General features: G+C 40.5%; 1 long non-coding RNA gene across 1 annotated transcript; it reads left to right on the forward strand.

Moving 5' to 3' along the window:
• Nucleotides 1–1,740: 1,740 nt before the first annotated feature.
• On the forward strand, nt 1,741–26,199 carry LOC122563828. The gene is made up of 3 exons (XR_006315749.1): nt 1,741–1,897; nt 24,594–24,672; nt 26,103–26,199. It is a non-coding gene; the product is annotated as an uncharacterized LOC122563828 (long non-coding RNA).

A 26,199-nucleotide genomic window follows, 5' to 3' on the forward strand; every position in this document is an offset into this window, starting at 1 on the left:
TGGGTTACCTCTGGTTTCCTCCCACAGTTCAAAAATGTGCAGGTTAGGTGAATTGGTTATTCTAAATTGCCCATAGTGTTAGGTGCATTAGTCAGAGGGAAATGGGTCTGGGTGGGTTACTCTTCAGAGGGTTGGTGTGAACTTGTTGGGCTGAAGGGCCTGTTTCCACACTGTAAGGAATCTAATCTAAAATGTAATGATTTGGAGCACAGTGATGTGTGTACTTTGTTCAATTTGGGGTTAGTGACATTTATTTTGGATGTTAAACAGGTATAAGTATCCTCACAGACAGGATTTGCCAGCTTTACTGAACCCGAGGAAAATATTGCAACAAACAAAAAGTTTCTGATACCGAATAGAAAATGGCCACACAAGAACATTTACTATGTTACTCCAAGTCATGGCAAGAGGAATTCCTACTGTATCATTTCAAAATGTACACAAGTTTCTTACAATTTCCACATAGTAAGGCATTACTGAGGATTTGGAAGGTAGATATTTATTTTTACTGTCAGGCAGTAATCTAGTGAAGTAGTTCACTACCCCTATATAGAAACTGTCTAGCTGTCATAAGACCCAGAAGACCAGAAGAAATAGGAACAGGAGTAGGCCATTGAACCCTGCTCCACCATTCTATAGGATCATGGTTGATCTGAAAATCCTCACATTCACTTTCTTGCTTTTTCCCATAACCCTGATTCCTCTACTCATTAACAACTTGTCCACCTAAGCCTTAAATATACCCAAGGACTCTGACCCCAAAGCTCTCTGTGACCAGGAGTTCCAAAGACTCATGACACTCAGACAAGAAATTCCTCCTCAGCTCAGTCTTAAATTGGCACTTCTTTGTTCTGAGACAATGCCTTTTGGTCCAAGACTCTCACAGCTAGGGAAATGTCCTTTCAGTATTTACCCTGTCAAGCCCCTTAAAAAGCTGATATGTTTCAATGAGATCACATCTCGTTTATCTAAACTCCAATGATAAGATCCAAACCTGTTTAGCATTAAACCATAAGCCAATCCCTCCATACCAGGGATCATCCTGGTGAACCTTCTCTGAACGGACTCCATTGGAATTAATTGATATTAATTCTTTGAATTCAATGATATTGCAGTTCTACAATGCAAATCTGCCATTGTATGTTTAAAAATAATAAACATAAATTCTTTAATAACTCCTAAAAATGTTGTTCTGGCGGAAATGAAATAATTTTTAACAACTTATTTGAACAGCACCATGTACTTCTCCTAAGTGTCTTTTTCAGGTAATTACTGTCAAGAACAAGTTCTATGTTTAATGAGAGTTCACTTCACTCCTTTCTGTTCCTTCTTTCATGAAAAAGCTAGTTACCCACACACTTTAAAAAAATATTTTTGGCTTGATTCCCAATCAGACGCTGCTGCTGAGAAGTTACTTTTGCAAGAAGGACTAATGGGAAATTATATGTCTGCAGTTATCTTTCCGAATGAAGAGATGGAGTTGGGGACTGACAAGGTTCTTGCTTCGAGTCTTTGTCTATCAGTGCTACTGCCAGAGAGGGATGAAAAGGGAATCAGTATTATCTGCCAGGGAGACCTGAGACTAATCTAGGGAACAGATGATGATTATATGTTAAATAAGGGTTAATTGGGTGAGCCTGACTGGTTCTAAGTGAACAAGCAATCATTGATGTTAGAGTTTTGTGATGTCGAAGATAAAATAAAACTCTGATTAGAAAAGTTAACCAACATGTTCTCCACGGCAACTACTGATTGGAATAAATGCTGGCTTTACCAGTGACACCCACATCCCCTGAATAAATAATAACCATTCTTCTCGGGGCCCTCTTCAGGTGGAGTGGTAGTGTCCCTACCCTGATAACAAAAGGCCCGAGTTCAAGTCTCACCTACTCCAGAGGTGAGTTATCACATCTCTGAACAGGTTGATTAGAAAAATAGGTAAAAGTTCTTCCATTTAGAAATTGCACCAATAAATTGATAATAGTGTAAACTATACAGAATATAATAACATAAAATGAATCAGAAAATACAAAGATTGCATAACAGGTTTTAACCTGCTACTTTACAAGCACTATTTACTGCTAACAGGGTGCAACTGACAAATTACAAGGCATTCTGCCGACCACACAAATGAGTAAAGTGGAATATGAACTGGTGCGATATGACATATTTCGAATGTACTTTTCAATGAATGGTGGGTCAAATTAAATAGCAGAGCCTTTTTTCTATTCACAGTAGACAGAATACTGACTGTAATTAATTAATCTGTGCTTGCAAAATGTGGGATATAATGCCTAACATTGCATGTGATTCTGCAATTGTACAGTAAGGTTGTTCTGCTATAATACATGTTTTGTTAATGCGAATTCGCTATAACATGGTTGATGAATTGGATTCACTGTTTGTGTCGTGCCAACTTTTAAAGTCTGCATTGGCTATAATGTGATTCTGGTCCCATCAGTTTTAATGGTGCTGCTATTACACAATTTTCTTATAACATGTGATTGCACAAGAACAGAACTACTCCGTTATCGCAGAATTGACTGTACTTATTGAATAATCCAGATTGCATTAAGAATCACACTAATTTATTTAAGATGATTGAAAGTTCTTGCAATGTAGCTAAATGTATCCTTGCAAGATACTACACATATTCATAGGTGTGTTTTTTTTGCGGGAAGGAAGGAATATGTCAGTCTTTGTACATCTGTAATATTAGATTGATGTGTGAGGGCTAGTTGTTTCTTGATATACTCTCCATGAAAACATCTTGTCTAATTTAAGGAAGCCTGCCAACTAATCAGTACCCTTTTCTCATATTTTGGTACTCCCTTTGAAATTTGTCATTCTTGGCCTGATGTGTGTAAGACAAAAAGATTTGAAGGTGTGTCTCTTTCGTCAAAAACCATCAAGAAGCAAATAATAATGATGTTAACACAATGGCAATGCATTCTGAGCAAGGACATTATTTCTCAAAACTCCTTTTGAATTATGACGTGAAGACTTTGTTAGGCAGGAAATAAATGATCCAGTTTACCATTTTTATTTGGTTCAGGCTTGGTTTTATACAATCCTTTCTCTTTAGCCTCAGAATGATGTGGTATTTAGCAGATTCAAATAAATTGCATCAAAGCTTGAATGTAGACAGCTTTGAGGTTTTAAGGTATCTTGTATTGGGCTATTAAATTGCTGGAACAATCCAGCATATTGAAACGTTAACTCTGACTGACAATAAATCTGCTTTGTCCTTAGGCAGGGTGACATTGTTATAACAGTCACTGAGAAGGTAATTCTTCCAGGCAGCAAGTTATTCCGGTTGTAAAAATGCTAATGACATGGTCAGGCCACTTAATGGCTTTTGCAATTCAGTCACAAAACTCAGATGGCAGGAAAATAAAGGATGGGGCAATTGGAAAAGAGTCACTTAATGAAGTCTGTGTTCAATGTCTTCTTTTTCTTAGTTGATCCCTCAGGATTGAGGATAACTTGCTTCCAGTCTGTTTCAGTTTGTTCTGAGAGGGCTGGTAAATCCAACCTGTGATAAACAGAGTTGCCCCATGTGGGGCAAATGGTGTTTCAAGTGTTGGACAAATCAACTATCTAGTAGTCATGACTTAGAGATGCCAGTGTTGGACTGGGGTGTACAAAGTGAAAAATCACACAACACCAGGTTATAGGGCTTATGCCCGAAACGTCGATTCTCCTGTTCCCTGGATGCTGCCTGACCTGCTGCGCTGTTCCAGCAACACACTTTCAACCAGGTTATAATCCAGCAGGTTTATTTGGAAGCACTAGCTTTCGGAGCACCGCTCCTTCATCACCCGAAAGCTATGCTTCCAAATAAACCTGTTGTTGTGTGATTTTTAACAACATTTAGTAGTTTGTGTTTGAAGGTGTAACTTCATCTCTCTGTGGTCTGATTAAAAACCTCAATGTGTTCATTGCCTTACTGAATACATATTCTTCATTTTGGTCAATTACAAACCAGAGACCTCCTTAAGTTGCTAGGAAAAGTTGGTCTTTTGAGGTATGCTTTGTGTACACCCCAAAAGCATTTCTGCTGCCTTCTTGGAAGCTTCTTACCAATCTGAATTTCAAGTAGTGCAGCTGCTTTGGGATTGAGTCTGATGCCAGCCCTGCAGACAATATTTGCCTACCCAGTAATACTGGTTTTGAGTCGATAGTGCTTTATTGTTGACTATGTTAGTTAGGAGTGGATGCTGCTGTTGAAGTGCCTTTCTTGCTATTGGATTTGGAAGATTTGGTGAATGCACCATTGGTGTGTGTCTTCAGTGCTTTCAGGTGCCTGCTTAATGTTGTCTAGGTCCCTGAAACACAGGGATCGCTGCTAACCACTAATCCATGTCTACAGTCTTGCGTTTGAAATCCTGGTGCCTAAATATTCTTTTTCTTGTCTTCTATATCTGCCTCTGTTAAGAATAGGCTCTCAAGGTATGTGAACCTTCCAACTACTTCCAGGATCTGTCACTGATCTTCAACAATCAGGGCATTTGTCATGCCATGGGAGCTGGTTAGATAAGGACTTCACATTTCCAGTGTTTGAGGAAAGGTCTATTTTCTCACATATTCAGAGAAAGAGTCAGTAATGGCCAGGAGCTCAGTCTCTGAGTGAGCTCCTACACAAGCATCATCTACATACCTGAGGTTCAATGCCTGAGGTTGGGGTGGTTTTGGGGTATAACTTAATCTGTAGATTATCTCTATGTCTAACTAGTTTGCTGTACGTGAGGTGAACTCCTAACACAAGGGAAATGGAGAAAAGAGTTGGTGAAATGATATAACTTTATTTCACTCAGTTTTCTTTGACAAAGAGGGATTGTGGTGGTTCAGTTGGTGAGAATCATATCTTGCTTGTCACCTAAAATAGCCGATGGATGGTGACAATTTTCGAAAGGAACTGAACTGAGGAAGGACGCTCTATATGTCTTGTAGGTTGCCAGAGTCAAAGACTTCTGTGAATAAGCCAGGGACAAATATTGGTGATGTCCCTTGCAGTTGTCCTGATATTTATCATGCAGTGAAGATTATCTCAGCATTGCTACTTTCAGGCTGAAAACTGCATTGCAACTCTGGGAAGAATTCCTCAAACTGGGAGGAGAGGGTTGAGAAGGATTCATGCAATGATTTCCCTGTGACAGACAGCAAGAAAACTAATCTGCAGCTATTGTATTTGAATCTGATTCCCTTCTTGAATAAAATCATGGTAATGCAATCACTGAGATGCCCTGCAATCTGACCTCCACCCAGAAGGGGAATGCCATGTTATGTAACTGTACCAGCAGTGTATCTCCACTGTGTTTTAGAAGTTCAGCTGGAATTTCCTCTGCTGTAGAGGCCTTGCTATATTTCAACTCTTGAATGAGCTACTTAATGGCTCTGTTCAGTCTACTGCAGACAAGAGAACCATGTGGGAAAGTAAAAGAATTTGAATTACTTTCCAGAAAATTTGTTTCCAACAAAGAGACACTATGAGGATATGATGCAAGGAGATTATAAACTCAGACTGATGATGTCCTAAATTGAAATGACTCATCATGTAGTCAGATTAAATACTTCGCATAATATACATTATGTACTATTTAGCTCTCCGTTCTCTCTGACTCAGATTTGCCTTTTTGTTATGAATATGGAACTTTACAGGATTATGTTTTAATATATCGCTTTTAACATAGGTAGAAAACAGAATTGGCTGAATATTTTACTCTCTGCCATAGTCTGCTGAAGGGAGCTGTTTAATGAGGCGAGCCCATGATTAAGCCCATGGTCATGGGGATTGAGACCTGGCAAGGAGAAATATCTGATTCTCAGCCTTAAGGGTCAGTTCCAGATTGGGTCCCAATCCTGATCCTTATCACTGATGAGGGGAGGGGAAATGTCCACTGTCAGGGGTTTCAATCCCAATGGTTCTGATCCACAACTCCTCAGTGGTGTTATTGAGGTCCGACCAGGGTTGGGGATGTTGGAAGTCTGAACCCAGAAGGTTATGGTCCTCTCCATGGACAAGAGGAAGGGGATGGGATTCTAATTCTCTTAATCGACAATGGGTTGCAACCTTCTCTCTAAAGCTGTGCTTCTCCCTTCAGACACTGGGTATATTGCAAGTCTTGCAAAACCCAACCAGCATGAGTTAAACTTTAATAGCAAGTTACATCTGATGCAAACCAAATCAGCTTCATTAAACAATTTAAATTAACAACTTACAATAAACTTCCTTCCTTAGCCACCACCCCATCCCCTTCTTTAGCCATTTTCAGAGTGTAAACCAGACTGTTCATCAACCCTAGCATCCTATTGGACCCTGACATGAGATTTCAGCAATGTATACCCAATATTCCTTAGACTCCTATTTCTGCTTCTGTAATATCCTGTTTCTTAATGCTTGGTTGACTTATTTGCTTCTGAAATCTCTGCTCTTGCCTATGTAACCTCCAGGCTTGGTTATTTTAATGTCCCAAGCTACTCTCCTAACTTCCAGCCTCAACAAAATTAAACCCATCTGAAACCTCTGCTGGCTATTTCCTAATCCACCCCAAGCCCTCATCAGTGATTCATTCATTCACTCATCAGTGTTGTTATATATGACCTACAGTGGCCCCATGTTACAGAGATCTCTCCTTGTTCTTTTAAGAGCTTCTTTAAAACCGACTTCCTTTGTTCACCTTCCTTGTAATATCTTCTTTTATGTCAGTGTGCTGAACTTTGTCATTGATATTCCCATGAAAGGATTTGCAACGGTCTAATATGCTGAAGGAAACATAAAACTGCAGGTTATCACTATTGTAGATGCAGTAATGGTCTGTCTTTGTTGTCTTAAGCATCTGGTTGCCCTTCATGGATACTTCAGGTAGTATTCCCTTGTGTGTTCCTGACATCCAGTTATTCAACGTCCTCTCAAATTCTGTGGACAGAAAACAAAATTTTTAACACCAACGTTTAACCAATTGCTGAGGAAATCTTACTTTCGTGTTTGCATTGTAATGCTTGAGACCATATTTATAATGTAAAGAGGAAAAACAATGTAGCAAAGACATGAGTGTTGGTAATGTGTTCAACTGTAATACGCATTAAAATCACCCAAGGTTCTTTGTGAGGAATTAATTAATATTAACTATGACTCCAAATTTTTCATTTTCTAAAACAAAAGCATAACATGTGATGATTTCACTGGACTGGTAAGCCAGAGGCCCAGGTTTATGGTCTGGGGATGTTGATTCAAAGCCACCTACTGTGAAGGTCATAACATTTTATATTTTCCAGTTTTGATTATGGAGTAAAATGGAAAGAGGATTATTTCAAAAGGTGGGAATAATTGCTGCACTTTAGAAAACCAGACTGAAACTCATTGTTTGGGAAAAAGTGAGGACTGCAGATGCTGGAGATCAGAGTCGAGAGTGTGGTGCTGGAAAATCACAGCAGGTCAGGCAGCATCTGAGGAGCAGGAGAACTGATGTTTCGGCATAAGCCCTTCATCAGGGCAATTCTCCTGCTCCTCAGATGCTGCCTGACCTGCTGTGCTTTTCCAGCGCCACACTCTCAAATCTGACACTCATTGTTTGTGGTGTTTGCACTGCTGCTTTGTTCAAGCAGTGAGGAAAGATGGCTTGGCAACATGGTGTGTGTACAGACTGTGAGTTAGGGCACTATCCTGGGGAAACTCCTGCAGTGAGGTCCTGGACCTGAAATGATTTACCTCCAACAACCACAACCAACATCTTTTGTGTTAAGCATGACTCCAACTAATGGAGAGTTTCCGCACTGATTCTAGTTTTACCAGGACTTCTTGATGTCACATTTGGTCAAGAGTGGTCTTGATGTCGAGGGCCAATGCTCTCACTTTATTTTTGGAATTCAGTTCTGTTGACCATATTTAACCAAGGCTGCAATGAGGTTGGGAGCTGAGCGGTCTGCCTGAAATTAATCTGAGTGTCTGTGAGCAGGATATTGGTAAGCATATGGTTCTTGATAGCACCATCATTGATATTTTCTGTCAATAAAAAACTGATGAGGCTGTAATCGGCCAGGTTGGATTCACCTTATTTCATGTGTACAGACATTCCTGGGCAATTTTCCACATTGTCAGGTAGATGCCTGTGCAGCAGTTGTAATGGAATTTCTTGGCTAGGGTCACCACAAGTTCTGGAGCATAGCTCTTCAGTACTATTGTCAGAATGCTGTCAGAGGGCCCATAACCTTTTCAATATCCAGTAACTTCAGCCGTTCCTTGATACCACATGGAGTGAACTGAATTAGCTGAAGACTGGCATATATGATGAAGAAGGGTCACTGGGTTCAAACCATTAAGCCTGCTTTCTCTCCACAGATGCTGCCAGACCTGCTGAGCTTTTCCAGCAATGTGTGTTTTTGTTTCTGGCATCTGTAATGTTGGAGACTTCTGGGGGAGGCCCAGATGTATCATCTACTCAGCATTTCTGACTGAAGATTTTGGCAAATGCTTCAGTCGGATCTTTTGTGCTGGGCTTCTCCAACATTTAGGAGAGGGACAACTGTTACTGGGGGGTGAGTTATTGAATTATCCACCGTCATTCACGACTGGATGCGACAGGACTGTATCAGCTGGATGTGATCCAGTTATTGAGGAATCACTTAGCTATGTCTGTTACATGCAGCTTACACTATTTGGCACACAAGGATGGAAAGGGTTTGCTTTCCAGGTTTTGTGCTCCAGGGGAGTGAAAGCAAGGGAAGGTGAGAGACTCTTAGCAGTCACCTGATACCCACCTTCATAAACAGCTTCCATTAGGGACTGAGTGCCTTTAATCCAGTCTCCCCTAGCCACCACCCTTAACCACTTGTTGCCAAGCAGTCTGCACTTGATTCCTCTCTTGAAACACCACTTTTTCACAGAACCATTGTTTGTGTACCCACTTGTATTAGGGTTAATCCCAGCAATGGCGAATGGAGACACTTAAAGTACAATTAATTAATTTCTTAAAGGTCTCAATTAGTGGGAGGTTGACCCTTGATGATTTCACCATGAATTTAATAAGGTGATGGGGAGGGGGAGTGGGGGAGGGTTTGCTCTGCATTGGCCTTGTCTAATTGAATCTCCTTCCTGTCTGTTACTTACTTTCCATACTTAAAAATAGCTTAATGGGGTTTTGATAATGTAGTCCTTTGTGAAGTGTAATTTATGAGAATAGTTTTGTTTGTGAGCTATTAATTATTGAAAAAGCATTGTTAACTTCCCATTGAATGTTTTCATATTTATAAGAGAAAGTCCAATCTTTGTGAGGTGGAGTATTAATCATGTAATTTGTTTAAGTGTTGGCTTGGAAGACAAACTCTTACTTTTATTGAAGAAGTTCTCTTATTTACAATTCATTATCCTGTCACAGAGTTTCTGTTTGGAGCCTGGTAATTCATGAAATATAAAACGCTTTCACTCTGGTGCAGTGATTTAGTTTGCTAATGGACTACAGGCAGCATTCCATCGCACTAATTTTGTTTTCAGAAAATAATTGGCTTTATTAATATTGTGGTTTTTGATTAAATGCTGGGACATGGCTCATTCTTCAAATATACGTAGGGGTTTATGCAATTCAATTGCCACTGAAAATTATTCTCTCTTATTCATATATGTGCTCTATTTTTGAGAGCGGCCACAAATATGGTCTCATATGTTGGTTGATGAGGAGATGAGAGTTAATTGAGAAAGTGGAGATAACCACGGGGTGAGATTCATCAGATTTGAGATCTGACTCGCTTGACTAAGGACAACTTACTAGGTGCTGAACCAGCTTTAATGGCAGTAAGTCAAGGACAAAGGTAAAGACAAGTTATATTAGTCTCAAGAACAGCCAAGGTTAATGACATCCCTGAAGATGATAGTACTTTTGGGGTGGCACAGTGGTTAGCATTGTTGCCTCACAGCACTAGGGACCCGGGTTCAATTTCTGTCTCGGGCAACTGTCTGTGTGAAGTTTGCACATTCTCCATGTGTCTGTGGGGTTTCCTCCAGGTGCTCCAGTTTCCTCCCACAGTCCAAAGATGTGCAGGTTATGTGAATTGGCCATGCTAAGTTGCCCATAGTGTTATGTGCATTAGTCAGGGGTAAATGTAGGGGAATGGGTCTCGGTGGGTTGTTCTTCAGAGGGTCGGTGTAGACATGTTGGGCTGAAGGGCCTGTTTCCACACTGTAGGGAATCTAATCTATTTTAATCTTTGTTCAATACCCAAATGGAAAATAAACAGTAAAATTACAATCAAAGTTAGAGATATTCATACTGGTGGTGCTCTATTTTGATGTATGCAAAATGTGTTGGACCTGTATGCTGCACTTGCAAGTTTTACTGATCTGGGTCATGAACCAGAAAGCAAACTTGCCCACATGACTGATCAGAATGACTGTTGAGAAGTTGGAGCAGGATCAGAAATTGATTACTGTTTGTTTTTTGTAGAAATCAAATAGAAGAAGCATATTCCAAATTCAGCTTAGAGTGGTGCTGGAAAAGCTCAGCAGGTCAGACAACATCTGAGAAGCAGGAAAATCGACATTTTAGCAAAAGCCCTTCATCAGGAATTAGCTTTTCCAACATCACTCTAATCTCCAGTATCTGCAGTGCCCACTTCCAGTTATATGTTCCAAGTGGCAGGGATTCAGCATGAAAGCAGCAAAATGCAAGAAGAGCACATAGATAACATGAAGGGGATCACTTAGCAGCTCAATGCTGTCAGATAAGGTAGGATGTAACTTACTTTAAGAGTGAAGGTTCTTCCAGAACGTGCATGTATCTCAAAGGATTCAAAAGCACAAAATCCAAATCCCAGCTGACTTATAGAGTCATAGAGTCATACAGTGTGGAAACAGATCCTTTGCTCCAACCAGTCCATGCTGACCATTACTAAACCATTCCCACCTGCCTGCGCTTGGCTCATAACACTAGAAATATTTCTTATTCATATACTTATCCACATGTCTTTTAAACACAGTAATTGTGTCTGCATCCAGCATTCCTCTGAAAGTTCATTGCATATACAAACCACTCTGTGTAAAAACAATTGCCCCTCATTTATTTTTTAAATCTCTGTCCTCTTACCTTAAAAATATGTCCACTCGTCTTGAAATCCCTACCCTAGGGAAAATACACCTTATCTATATCCCTCGTGATTTTATAAACCTTTGTAAGGTCACTCCTCAAACTCTTATGCTCCAGAGAAAAAAGTCCAGCCTATTCAACCTCAAACCTTCCACTTAATAGAAGTGGCTGAATTAAAGAAGTATATTTCCATGCTTTGTCAGAACATAAAGGAAAACCAACTGAGTTTTTCAATTCTGGTTTCTGCCAATCAGATTTGGTGTTGCCTTCTTTCCTTGAGATATTTTCAAGTAATGTGGTGACATTAGTAAGCATTTGCTAGGAGCCATCAAACAATGTCAGAAGTTGCCATGAACACTGCTGGAGATGGTTTTTGTTGCAATGAACCAACTACTTATACAAAGTCCATCCAATGTTGTGTGAGAAGCAAATATGCTTGTTAGCATTGGAGTATTAGAAGTATCTGAAATAACAAATCAGCTGTTAAGGATGCAGCAGAAAAGTAAGGGAGTAGTAATTGGACAATATTTCACAGGACAATGAGGGACATTTTCTGGGAGGTGATACTTTGGGTTAGTTTCTGGGAAATGATATTCGACATCCAGTCAGCAGGCAAAACAAATTTTTTTGCATTGATCCAGATGTCCTTGTCTCCTGCTGGAACAGGCAATAAACATTTAATGTCAACAAGGATTCTGACAGCGGTTTGACGCTAGGAACAGATGTTCAGCAATGGTTAGAACATGTCCCAGGGCAGCTTGGTACTTTAGCATTTCCTGAGGCCTAAGGAAGGTCTGTCATCAAACATGTATAGTTTCAAAAAGGTGTTCCTGTGGAGGCAAGAACAGCAGAAGTTCTTCTCCTGACCCTGCAGTACTCTTGAAGGCCAGCCCTAACAGGACAAACCAGTAAAACCTGTGAATGGCATATACTGGTTTTGGAAATATCAGAATGGAACTCCACTCTATTCATTCCCATGTATTACTGGCTTCCTAATGGTTTTTGTCCCTCTGGGATTGTTGTTTTGTCAGCTTCCTTGCTCCCATAATAATTTTCCAACCCAAACCAAAATAGTCTCCCAAAATGTACCTTCAGGCCATTGTCAATGAGGCAGGCAGCTTGTCTATGAAGCACTTACAATAAGCAATGTGATGGACTTGTGGTGAATGCTGACAGCTGTTCCCAAATGGTTATAACTAGTCAAGTTTCCGACCTTCCAGATACCTGTGGGCTATTGGTTCTCTACAAGAAAATAAGCCAGATTAATCTTTTATTCAATATCTTCATGTTCTCCACTATGAACTGATTAAGGTGATTAACTGCAGCATCACTAGATTGTTGGATTTGTTTGATCGAATTTAGAAAGACAGGCAGGAAAATAGGTATGGCGGTACTTTCACCTGGTATACCACAAAATCAAGATCTCGTGTTTTACCTGTGGACTGGAATAGCAGGGAAGCTAACCAGAAAGGATAACCAGAAACAATATATGAGGTCCTTGAGGATATCAGTGCAAAATGTGCCACATGAAAAAATTGCTTATTGCTTCATTTGAAGAGTTACTGGGTGTAACTAATGAACTAGATTACAGCAACTAGAAACCCGATGAGTCTGCACATTGGCTTCAACTGCTGACAAACATGGAAATCTTCCTTTCTTTGCATCTGCGCTAAACGGCTAAAGTGTGAACAGGCAAGGCATGGCAAGGATATTGTAAGTATCCAGGTATGCTCAGAGTAAGTATGTGTTAAGTGAGAGTGAACCACTGAGAGATGCAGCCTGGACCAGATTGTCCATTTGACTCTGATCATCCAGAAAACTAACTACGATGGATATGACTTTCTTGGCCATAGGCTGGATCTAACAAAAGATGTCTGTTGCTCAATTCTCATGAGTCTCTGGGCAAACAAATGCTAGTCAGCAGACTGCTGAGTAAATGACAAACATAAAAGTATTGTTGAAGAAGGATTCTGTAGTTAGGACTACAATGGTATCACAACCTGTTATGCAGTTGATGCTTTTGAAGACTAAAGTAAACTGTGCTAGGACATCATTAAAACACTGCTCATAGAAGCATCAAACAAGTTAAGATCTTTTCAAACCATCTCTTCCGAACCAGCATACAATCTGTTATATATTATTGTATCTATTTTAGATATTAGAACATGAAGTAAAGTATTATGTTTAAGTATTTCAGTAGGGAACATTTCACACCTACACCTGACAAATATATAATTTGTAATGGAAGCAGTGTGTGGTTTTCTGAGCTATGTTCTGTTCAGTATACAAAGCCTACAAGACTAAACAGGCAGAGATCTCTTTCTTTCGCCTTGAAGTATGATTTTCAGACATTATAGAGCATATACCATTAAATCTCAATGGGATCTTTTCTGCAAACAGACTAAACTAAAGCAGAATCCCAGCTGAACTTGATATTTCATCTACTGGGCTTCAGGGCAGATTCTTGGAAAAAGAACATATATCTCCACTGTCTCTTGGATTAAGGTGCAGTGAAGGACTTATGAAAACAGGGTTCTCTGAAAAATAAATACTTCTACACAGTCTATATCAAAGTCACAGAGTACAACAATCATGGGTAAAACATTTTCCTTTGCTTTGGGCACAACCAGAACTGGTACAATTTCCTAAGCACAGGCCCTGTCAGTTTTCGTATGTGTTCATGGGATGTGGGCATCAATACCTGGATGAGTATTTATTGCCCGTGAGAAGATAGTGATGAACTGCCTTCTTCAGTTGCTGTGGTTCATGTGGTGTAGATGCACCCACAGTGCTGATAGGCAGGGGATTCCAGGATTTTGACCTAGCATCTGTGAAAGAGCAGCACTATTGTTGTGTTTTCCTGTGATGAGAGGATGAATAAATTTGAGTCTCTATTTGACGGTAAGTGGAAGAACGAGAAGTGACCTTATTCAAACGTACAGCATTCTGGAGGGGCTTGACAGGATGGACGCTACGAGGTCACATCCCCTGACTTGGGAATCAAGGACATGGTGACACAGTCTCAGGATAAGGGCTCATTATGAGATTCTCTACCCCAAAGACGTTGCACCATCATTATGACTGAGGTAGACAGCTTTCTTGTTTCTCGGAATCAAGGGTAATGTGGAGTAGGCAGGAAAGTGGAGCTGAGGTATCAGACCAACCACACTCATATTGGATGGTGTAGTACGCTCAAAGGGAGCGTATGATCTAACCATTTCTTATGTCCTTCAAAGGGCTTATAACTTTGAGTAACTGGGGCTTCCCTATCTCTAGGCCTGGGCAGTATGACCCTAAAGTAATTGGTATTTATCAGATGTGTGGAGGGAGCACTCACACTGCAAACCAACCAGTCAGGCAAATATAATGCTTGCTTCCATAAAGAAACTGAACAAAGCCGCTGGCTTACCCAGAAGCTCACAGTTCAATATTAATTAATGTAATAATACAGTATTATGACCGTGAACATCTATATCATGGTTTCTGCAATCATTCATTTTGTACAAGTCATTCTTTTCATTTCATAAGGATTGAAAATAAATTGCATGCTGTGCAAAATACATCAGAGCAGTTAAAAATAAAAGGCTGATAAATTGATATCAATTACTCTCTCATTCACGATTCATTCATTTGGAGTGAGTGTTTCATCAATAGCAATAACAAAGTTAGTTATTAGATTAGATTCCCTACAGTAGGGAAACAGGCCCTTCGGTCCAACAAGTCCACACAGACCCTCCAAAGAGTAACCCACCCAGACCCATTTCCCTTTGTCTAATGCACCGAACACTATAGTTCTATTTAGCATGGCCGATTCACCTGACCTGCACATCTTTGAAATGTGGGAGGAAACTGGATTACCCAGAGGAAACCCATGCAGACACGAGGAGAATGTGCAATCTCCACACAGACAGTTGCCTGAGGCTAGAATCAAAACCAGGTCCCTGGTTATTTAACTTTCCACAGAATCTGACATGTACCTTTTAGGGAATGTAGATCAGCAAGGACAGGTATAATTGGTGAATGATGTTTGTTGTGGGTTAGGAAATTGGCAGCAGTGTTCTGTATAGGCAAACATTTATTGTGGGCAGGAAGCTTGCAAGGAGACCAATGTAAAGCTGAGTCTGGCCATGACAAAGGGTGATGTTGAACATTTTAGATGCAGATGGGCTAAGGCAAGCATTGGATTTTACAAACGTGAGATGTACCTTATGATGGACAGTCTCTGGAATTATGAAATTTCCGCACACCAATCAGAAATCCAAGGAAAAAAAAGACTATTAGATTGAGCCTTGGATCATGGTCAGGGAATGGAATTGTACTTTTGTCTTTCCAAAATCTACCTACAGAGTTTGCAGCTCAACTCAGACTGATTGTCAAAAGGACAGCACTCAAGCAATGGAGGGCTGGTGAGGTCAAAACGTTGCATTTGTTTTGATGATCCAACATCAGAACTTCTGTAAGGTCCACCATACATTTTCAGGAAACCTTTGCAATCTAAAGTAGGCCCTTGTTTGTACCCACCTGCCATCTCCTGTGGGATTGCCAGTCATCTCTGCCATGGTCCTGCTCATGTTAGCCATTGCAGCGTGCTCTAATGGGAAAAGAAAGAACATGAAAATGGGTTTCACTTCTTTGACTTAGTCAGTTCCTGCCTGGTGATTCTGGCAATCTCCTAAATGGAAAGAATAATATATTTGTCTTTCTTTAGAGAATGTGCCTACTGTGGTTGACTAGCTGTTATGCAGTTTATCAGATGTAAGTTGATGTAAAGTGAAGAAATAGAGATTTAGTGTAGCCTGGTGTAATTATTGTAAAACAATGAAGGTTGAGAGGGATAATTATGAGCAGTGAGGATTTGAAGTGGTGATGGTGACAGCAGAGTACAAGAAATTAGTATTCTTACCATGATAACTTGTTGAAGTAATTAATGTTTTTTCTGCATTGCAGCCATGTCCAGGTATTCCCTTGTTCTGTAACCTTTTGCGCCATGGAGTTGATAACCAGCAGGACTTTCTACCTCTGAAAGAAATGTCCCTTGTCTTTTTTGCTACCTGGATCCCAGTCTCTAACACAGCAGGTACAATCTCCAGACTGACACAGCCATGTCTTTCCTTTCAGGTACTGCTTCCTTCTGCAGTCAGAATGTACTTCTCCTTTAAGAAATAGTCATGGCCTTTAAATGATAACAGAGACACCAAATGTACACCCCCCCTACAAGGCATTCAAGCCTGTGACTGATATTTATCAACAGTCGGAATACGTTTTAGTTCAAAGATATGCAAACCAGGCATTACTTTTGCAATTATGTTATATGGAATAATAAAATAGATATACAAGTGGAATAATTAAAATTGTACAAGAACTCAATTAATTTGATTGATTCTGTAGAACATGAGACAATTATTAATAAATCAAAATCAAGCAATCTACAATGAATGCAATAGCTGCAAATTGTGATGGAAACTGAAAGATTTCAAATGCCAAATGACTCATGTGAACTCACATTATAGAAAATACTCATCATTTTGTTTTGTATTATTTTACCCATTGGCCTAATGGAACCTTTCTAATCCCAATGTTGGTTTTAGATAACTGAAGTGCATCGTTGAAGAAGTTTTAATTTGGCAAATGGCATTGCTGAAAATGTTGTGCTGAGCTTTGTTAAAATGGTTCACTTTTTTTTATGTTATTGGTGCGTAAGTGCAATTTAATAATACTATGGACAACAGCTTCACTCAATTTGTTGATAATTGAGAGAAGACTGAAGGGAGAGTAATTTGATTGTCTTGCTTCTGGTGGGCAGGACATATATGAACAATTTTCCCCTTTGACAGGCAGATGGTAGATGTTTAGAGTCATAGAGTCATAGAGATGTACAGCACGGAAACAGACCCTTCTGTCCAACCCGTCCATGCTGACCAGATATCCCAACCCAATCTAGTCCCACCTGCCAGCACCCGGCCCATATCCCTTCAAACCCTTCCTATTCATATACCCATCCAAATGCCTCTTAAATGTTGCAATTGTACCAGCCTCCACCACATCCTCTGGCAGCTCATCTTGCAGTTGTTCTGGAATAGCTTGTCTAGAGGTATGGTTAGCTCTGCAGCACAAGTCCTTAGCAGTACAGCTGGGATGTTGTTGGAACCCTTGCTTTTCTCTTTGCACACAGGATGCTGCTTCTACTATTGGGCATGGCATATAATCCTATGTTGTGGTTTTAGGTTTTAGGTTGGCATCTAATTTTTGGGGATGTTTGATGCTCTGTTATGTTCTTAATTGAGACAGGGTTGAATACCTGGCTTGATTTTGGTGGCAGAGTAAGTGATATACCATGCTATGAACTTACAGATTTTGATTGTATACAATTCTGCTGCCGTTCATAACCTACAGCGCCTCATGAAGGCTTATTTTTGAGCTGCTAGATTAGGTCTATATGTATCCCATTGAGCACATTGGTATTGCTGCCAAACATGAGTGACCTCAGTTTGACGATGGGACTTTATCCCCACAAGGACTGTACTGAGAAATACTGTGGGTAGCGAGGATGAGGGCAAGTAGGTGTCTCCATTTCCCAATTTTGATACTGATCCCTAGGAATTTGTAGCCTTGAGTGAGCTAGGTGTAACTTTGTTATGTACAGTATCAGCTGATGGCCTGTTTTGGTTTACAGAGGAACCTCAGTTATCCGAATGAGCTGGGCAGGCACTATTTCGTTCGGATAATTGATTATTCAGTTAATCGATTCAATGCCTCTCCTCTGGGGCTTGGAGTTTTCTGAAGTTCCCTTTTCCCTCCCTCTGCCTGCCTTGCTCCCTCTCTCTGTCTCAGGGTTTGTTTCTGAGCAGACACACGCTTGTGTGTAAGGGACCGGCAGCATTGCTGAAGGTCTCTCCGCCGATTGACACAGTGAGCACTTGTTATGTCCGCTCCCCGTTCAGGAGACTAGGCAGCAGCACGGCCGCCTCAACCCTGTGTAACCCCGCCACCTGTCTGCCCCCATCCTGAGCCCCTCGCACCCACTGTCCCATCCTCTCCCTGGGCAGCCAGACTGCACACCAACAACAAGACTGCTGCTGCCTTTGTGGGGTGAGTCTCCAAATAGCACACACATGCACACACACACGCAGCCACACACACAACTTTTTACTCCAACATTTTGACAAGTTCTACCTCTGCCCTGTAGAGGACAATGTAGGAGAGATTATCTGGGGAAGGGGGGGGTTTAGGGTAACCCCTGTGTAGAACTCCAGGGAAAGTGGAGAGAGAGAGAGGATGAGAGGTCAGTCATTTAGAGACGGTGCCTGGGCTCCCATCGATGTCCAGGACTGTTCTCGGCAGCATTTCAGTGAGCTGAGTTCATTTTTAATCATTGTAAACAAAAGACATGATGAGTGTTGGAAACATGTCTTTGATGTAATGTTTCTATCAGGGCCTCGAGATGTCCTTCCGATAATCTGATAATCGGATAACTGGTATTCGGATTATCGAGGTTCCTCTGTATTCTGATTAAATGTTGGCCCAAATCTTCCATTATTGAGTGCAGTGAAATTTAGCTGTAAATCTGTGCTGTGCTTCAGAATCCTGGGGAGGTCCTGACAACTGTACACTTGCTGAAATTGCTTGAAGACTTTTCAACTCCTGAAGTGCTGATTTCCACTGCTTAGGACTCTCTGGGGATATCTTCGATCCTGAGCTCTGGATGAAATACCTAGTGACTAGCTGGATACCTACTCAGGAAATGTTGTGCTGGTTAACAGTTGATCTAACCCAGTAATTAGTCGGTTCTAAGCACCACAACCAATAAATCAGCATCTAACCTACATCCCTTCTCTATGACTTGACTACCCAATCTCTGATCTGACTATCCTGGAAGCAATGCACACCCAGTCTGACCAACTGCCCATTCAAACTGACCACATTACACATCCCCTGCCCCAGGATTCACCTGACCATCCAAACTGGCTAGTGACCTGACCTAACTATCCACCCAACCAATCCGGATTGCACAACAACCCAGCTTCAGAGATATTGCTTCCAAAGTTTGATTGCTCACACCAGGTCAGGATTATTAAACAAAATTTTCCTTTATTGTTCAGCACTCTTCGATGATTTGTGTGAAATAGAATGAGTGGGGCAAAGGTAGTCCCTTCTTTGGTGGCATAGCTTCTGTTCAGTGGCTTTAGTGAGCTTTAAGGTGAGTGACATTGAAGCTAGTGGTCAGATTCAGAACCTTCTGTAGTTGGTCTAATCTACAGCTGAAAGTTTGGATAACCCCCTTGGCATCTTGTCATGATTATACTCAGCCACACATTGGCTCACTCTTCCATTCACTAGTCTGCACCTCATTCATTAAAATAAAACTTGAGAGCTCTAAAGCTTCCCAGAATACAGCAGCAAGTGCTGAAAAATGGGGATTAGATTAGATTAGATACAGTGTGGCCCTTCAGCCCAACAAGTCCACACCGACCCGCTGAAGTGCAACCCACCCAGACCCAATCCCCTACATTTACCTTTCACCTAACACTATGGGCAATTTAGCATGGCCAATTCACCTAACCTGCACATTTTTGGACTGTGGGAGGAAACCGGGGCACCCGGAGGAAACCCACGCAGACACGGGGAGAATGTGCAAACTCCACACAGTCAGTCGCCTGAGGTGGGAATTGAACCCGCTGGGGCTGTGAGGCAGCAGGGCTAACCACTGTGCCACTGTGCCGCCCACAAATGAGTTCTCTGTCACTTTGTTTATATTTTGCTTGTCAGACTTAACTCTGGACAGATTGCACTGCCCAGGATCAGAAGTCTTGATTGAAAATGGACAATATTGTCTGACTGCAGTAAGCTACATGGACAGGGACAGCACATCCATTACTACCACTGACCAGAAGATCTGGGTCAGCTTCACAATAGTCTAGTACAACTGAATGATTTGCTAAGACACTTCAGATGACAGGTACGATTCATTCACTTAACAATGGCCCTGCAGTCAGCTGTAGACCAGACCAGGTAAAGATGGCAGACTTCATTCCGTTAAAGGAATTAGCAAACCAGCTGGGTATTTACAACAATCCTGCAGTTTCATGTTCACCATCACTGGCACCAACTTTTAAATTCAAATGTTACATTAACTGAATTTAACTTCCCCAGCTTCAGTGGGCAGAATTGAACTCGTGTATATAGATCATTATAGTAGGTCTAAAGAGTACTCACCCAATACATAAGCACCATGTTATCTTACCCCAATGGGTTGATGATTATTTGCACAATGGATGCACATGGACAAGAAAGTTGATATCCCAAAGAAGCAGAAAATAGGCAACAGAAACTCATTGAGTTTTATTGGACATCTTCAGAACTAACTTTTTAATGTTTTAATTATAAAGGACAGACAAGGTCACAGACACTCTGATTTCTGGTTGCAATGGAATAAATTGCTAACGAGGGCACTTTCAGAATTATTTTTAAACCCCATCTGAGGTGACAGATGTCTATTCATTGATTGAAAAATGGTTGCAATTTTCATTCATTAAGTTGTTAGAATTCATCGAAAATCGAGTCCTGCTTGGGATTCCTCGCAAATTGATGTCAAAACATGTCACTGGGGCCGAAATAACTGTGGCATCTCTGACATGGTTACACATAATGTTGTCTGAAATTGGAAAGTATTTCATTTTATTGATCTACCAGAATATAGTGAAACAAAATGGGAAATGAACAAAGCGGGTCATGTCATGCTTTTATTGTATGAGAGAATGTTATGGAATTCCCCAGGACCTTGGGCTAAATCTTCATTTTTTTCAATTACATTCTGTAAAAATGTATTTTTTTAAAACTATGATGCAAGTGGATTATTAAACACCAGGATGATCCTGTAACTGACATATTTGGTCATATCTTCAAGGAAATTGGAAAATAACAATCATGTTAAGTTATTTTGACATTTCCATTTTCATTGCTCGAGATCCCCATTATTGTTGAGGATAACATTGCAAGAATATGAAGCCCATTTTGACAGAGGAAGATCTCGGCTAATGCAACAAACACATTTCCAGGCCAAAATTTGATCTTAAAGTCTTTTCTCCTTGATATCTCTTGTCAATTTCAGCTGTCAAGCAATCAGTCAGCTAAAAATACACAGTTCCACCTCTGAGTTGTATTTTAGAGAATTATGGAGAATTGGGAGCAAATGAACTCCAGGAGGTGAAATTCCTGCACTCTGGCAAAGTCAGCAGCAGCAGCTTGGCACCACCCTACATTTGTCCCCCTCTTGAGCTAGTAAGCCAGTAAATTCAATATGTGTGATAGGACTGAATAATTAATCATATAAGTATCATATTTGTCCGAGTTCCTTTTAAGAGTGTTAATTGATGTATGGCAACAGTTTCGAAACTGGCCTGCACAGTACTGGTTAGTGCTTTTATCTTGTTCCAGCTTTATCAGAACTAATTATTATGGATGATGACCTAAATTGACTGTGTACCATTCTCCAGTGAGCTCACATTAACATCAAAGGTCACCCACTCTGTTAATATATTTACTAATGACAGGAAAAAAGAGCATCACGTACAGGTGACTAATTAATACTTACCAAGATGCAAATATGGGACTTTGAGGCAGCAAATTAATTGATGAATTGAGGTTGTGTCACCCCGGTGGGTTAATCTGCAATCATGTTGCTGCGAGAGTTGCTGCTAATTCCAAAAAAAATCTATCAAATCTGACAGCTGGAAGTAGTTCAAACTGCCATTGCTGGTGTCTGTAGTAATAACAGAAAATGTCACAAAGGACTGGAAGACAAAGCCAATTTGGAATGATAAGCAACTGGGAGATGTTGGAGTCATTGAAATCTCTAAAGCATGGTGAACGTCAGCAGAAATCTATTTTGCTTGAAGGCCAAGAATAAGTAAGACCAGTTAAACAAGACCAATCAGATCCAGAAAACATCATATTCTTCAATAGTACGTAGGTTCATAAGGTCAATCAGATAATTGCAGGATAAATTTGTGCACATTACATTGTGCAGTGAAACCAAAAGACTTCCTTTGTTCTCCTCTGCATTAATCTGCTGAGTCTCGTGAAGCCTGGGGAGCTTTTCTATTTGAAGAACTCAAATTTGAACCAGCTGCCTGACAAGCCTGGTTTTTCAAGGGAAATCATGTGAGAGGCTTCTAGAACAGCAACAAGAGGGAATGGGATTGATCTGCTCAGGAGTACTGGGAAGCATTCCTGCTTTGGTTCCACAGCAATATGCTTGTCGCACTTTTAAAAAATGAATTGACCTTTGTTCCTCAGCGACCGCTTTCAGTCCACCTGAGTCCATATCCACTTTGTGACAACATATATCAACATGAAGACATTTGACTTTTTGTTGACTTTGGTGAGGAACTGTTGGGTGGGTGTCCAGTTTGGATGCCTGAAAAGTAGCCCCCTGTTTTTCAAGCATCATTTGTAGTTCATCTTTAAAATTAGTCCTCATTGCATCCATTCTGCACCTCTAAATTCGAAACAATATGGTCCAATTTCCACCTCCCTGTCGTACGTTTTTCTGAGGAAATGTGCACTCAGCGATAACAATCAAATGGTTGACATAAATCTATAAACAGGGTGATAAATGGGAGGCTGATCTCTTGCTATCACTTTCCTGTACCATCTAAAAAAGACAATCTCCCCAAATATATTTGGAATGTGTCCTGGCAGTGAACTGAGTGCATGTACATTGCAAAATGAGGTGAGAAGAGAGTGCAGAACGTAACTAGATATTTTGGGGATCAAATTGACCAAATCGATATGAACTCTGTTACAAATTTTACATTTAGCTGTTGTGATGGGGGTAAGGGGCGGGGTGAGGGCATTTATTGGAGTGTTGATCGCTGTCTTGAAATCATTCGCTAAAAGTAAGCCTGTTTATCTTCAACTCAGAATTATTTGTTGTCACATGGATGTCTTCTATTAGAACAATAACTGCTGTCAAATTATGTAGTTCACTAGATTACTATTGCTTATTGAACGTACAACTCATTTTAAAGGAATCAGAGCATTAAACAGTGTGAAAAATGAGGCTGGTGTTATTGTGTATGTTTTGTAACAGCCCGCTAGTAACATGACATGTGTTTCCCTACATGCCAGACAAGTCTGTAACAGTTAATTACAGTACTGACAGTTTTCTTAACTTCAAAAATAATGCCACTGTGATAAATCAATTTAAAATTAATTGCTGTAATTCAGAAAACAATAAATCCCTATTATGAAAATTAATGTGAAGTATTTTGCAGAGGTTTTCTTATTTATTCATGAGTTACTATATATATATATATTTAAAGAATTATTTATTTATTGACAATATTCACACTAGAGAATGGGATCAGCTTTATTTCATGACGACAGCTGTTTAGTTTACTTTTGCACTCTTTGCTTTAATGTGATGCACTGCACAGTATGATATCAGCAAGTTATAATTGATTCTTTACTGCAGGGGATAAAGACTTCAGCAAATTTAATTTATTATGGTGTCAGCTGAAATGGGAGGGAAAGCTGAGAGTGAAAAACACTCAGCAGTTTATTTTAGCTCAGCTCAACTCTCAGAATTCAGATGATCATCACGGTTTGGCAGTTCCAGAGCTTCCCGTCTACAGGTGAAAGGGCAGTCATAGAGCCATAGGTTCTTTGTGGCAGAAAAGGAGGCAATTTGGCCCATCGAGCTGCTGCTGGTTCTCTGTAGATTAATCCAAGTAATTCTCACATCTGCGCTCCACTGCACTAGACCATCTGAATGCATAGCCTTCAGGAATGTTGATTAGGTTAGAGATGGGAGTGGGGGAGGTGCGAATGATGCTAATTACCAGGACCCATGCTCTTTGGGATCCCGGGCTCATTGTTTATATGAATGATGGTTTAGTGTCACTTGTGCTCTACAATGAACAACACGGTAAGAAAAAGCTTCAACTGTTGTCCCAATCCCTTAGAATATTTCAAGAATAAAAAGATGAAGCTGGAAGAAAGTCCATCTTCGCTCCACCATTTCCACCATCAGTCCCGAGCCCTGATTCAGCCAACCATATAAACCTGTGCCATCACCTGCGCTGGATCCACCAATGTCGGAGTTGCCATGCTTCAGGTGCCATCTCTTCATCACTAGGCCCAACCGACGGGTCACAGAGGCTGAGTCCCATGCTGGACTCATACTTGACTTGCAACCAAGAGCTCTTGGCTCCCCTGCTGCCTCGCCAACCACCAGGAGACCCCAACTCCAGGCCCACTACCGGGAGATGTTATAGCGAATTTGCATTAACGAAACACACATTATAGCAGAGCGACCTGTAATTTATCTTTATCTACCCGGTCTTTTCCTGTGACTTCACTGGCTGTGGAGCACTTTAGGATATTCTGAGGTTGTGACAGGTACATCATATTTATGAATTGTTTCTTACTCCTTTGTACCTGGTCAAGAAAGATTATATTTAGCTCATTAAACTACTTTTACTTGTACTGCAGGAGATATTTTTTATTTTGCAGAAATTATTATTGTGTAAACTTATTTGTGACAAAAGAAGATCACGATATCAGGAAAAAGTTGATTGAAAGCTTCTGACCGGTAAGCTAGTAAAATGAAACTTTGAGTTTGTGTTCTGTAAACAATCAATCTCCATTCTAAAATCCATATCCCTGTGAAATATGGTTTACAGTAACTGAATGGAAGTATCTGAAGTAACTGTCTGTCAAATTAATCATACTCTCTTTCACAAATATCAATATAAATATAAATATTTATATCAATTACAAAGTAATAGTCGGTAAAACAAGTCATACTTAGAAACCATCAATCCACATAAAGTCTACCAACTGGATCCTTGAACCGTTTTTGAAAGGTACCAACCAGAAAACTATAAGTACAGCTATCAACAACAGTTTCATTAGGGACCTTGATGGATGATATTGAGGTCCATGTCTTTGTTGATCTCTCTCCCATCTCTTCATCCTTTACCTCAACGCTGCCACTTTACTGTTACTAGATGGTTTGTGATGAGCCCATTTGGGTGAGCCCACAACCCTGCTACATCCTTGGTACTCTCCACCACATCAATTGTAGTACTCTCATTGACTCACTGGAGAAACAGCTTCAATTGTCAATTCTTCCATTCCAAATGACTTGTTCCTATTATGTTTTTGACAGTGGTTGGTGGTGAGGTGCTGGTACCTTTTTTAGCCCCTTATGAAAATAACTAAAATATTCTTTGAGATTGGCATATGTACAACAGGTTAATGAGTTCATTTAGGTAAAAACAATGGCTGCAGATGCTGGAAAGCAGATTCTGGATTAGTAGTGCTGGAAGAGCACAGCAGTTCAGGCAGCATCCGAGGAGTAGCGAAATTCGCTGCTCCTCGGATGCTGCCTGAACTGCTGTGCTCTTCCAGCACTACTAATCCAGATAATGAGTGCATTTACTTCAACATAGCTGAACCACATGAGCTGGTATTATGGCAGATGGGTTAAGGTCTGGTCAAGGTCCAAGGTTTAAAGTGTGTCTTAAGGAGGAAAGCGAAGTAGTGATGTGGAAAGGTCGAGGGAGGCAAATCCAGAACTTGGGAGCTGAAGGCACTGCCACCCATGGGAGAGACATTAAAACTGGGAATGCTCTAATTTCCAGAGCTAGATGAATGACAATGTCTTGGAGTGGTACGGAGTGATATGGACCAAGTGCAGGCAGTAGTCTACTTGTGAAAATTGGATGGTATGGAAAAGTTGTGTCGAAGGGTCTGTTTACACATTGTATGCCTCGCGGATTTTATAGCAATGCTAGAGGATATTACAGAAATAGAGACATTGGAGCAGAGAAGGAGAAAATGGTGAAAAATTGTCTCAAGTTCACTGTTATTCATGAGGAAGGTTAATAATGTGGCAGCGTTTTGAAGCTATGACCTTATCTGAAAAGTGAATATTGAATAATGAATAGATTTTTCCCCCTGTATCAGAGGGGTATGCTCAACCCAAACAGTTCTCCTTTTTTCCGATTTTTATTGCAGGACCGCTTTTGAAACCAAGCCAGAAAATGGTAATAAATAGCACATTTTAATTAACAGAGAATGAAGGATTCACCATAGCTGGACATTTCAGAGCCAA

This window comes from Chiloscyllium plagiosum, chromosome 28 (genome assembly GCF_004010195.1).
Source record: "Chiloscyllium plagiosum isolate BGI_BamShark_2017 chromosome 28, ASM401019v2, whole genome shotgun sequence".
Lineage (NCBI taxonomy): Eukaryota > Metazoa > Chordata > Chondrichthyes > Orectolobiformes > Hemiscylliidae > Chiloscyllium > Chiloscyllium plagiosum.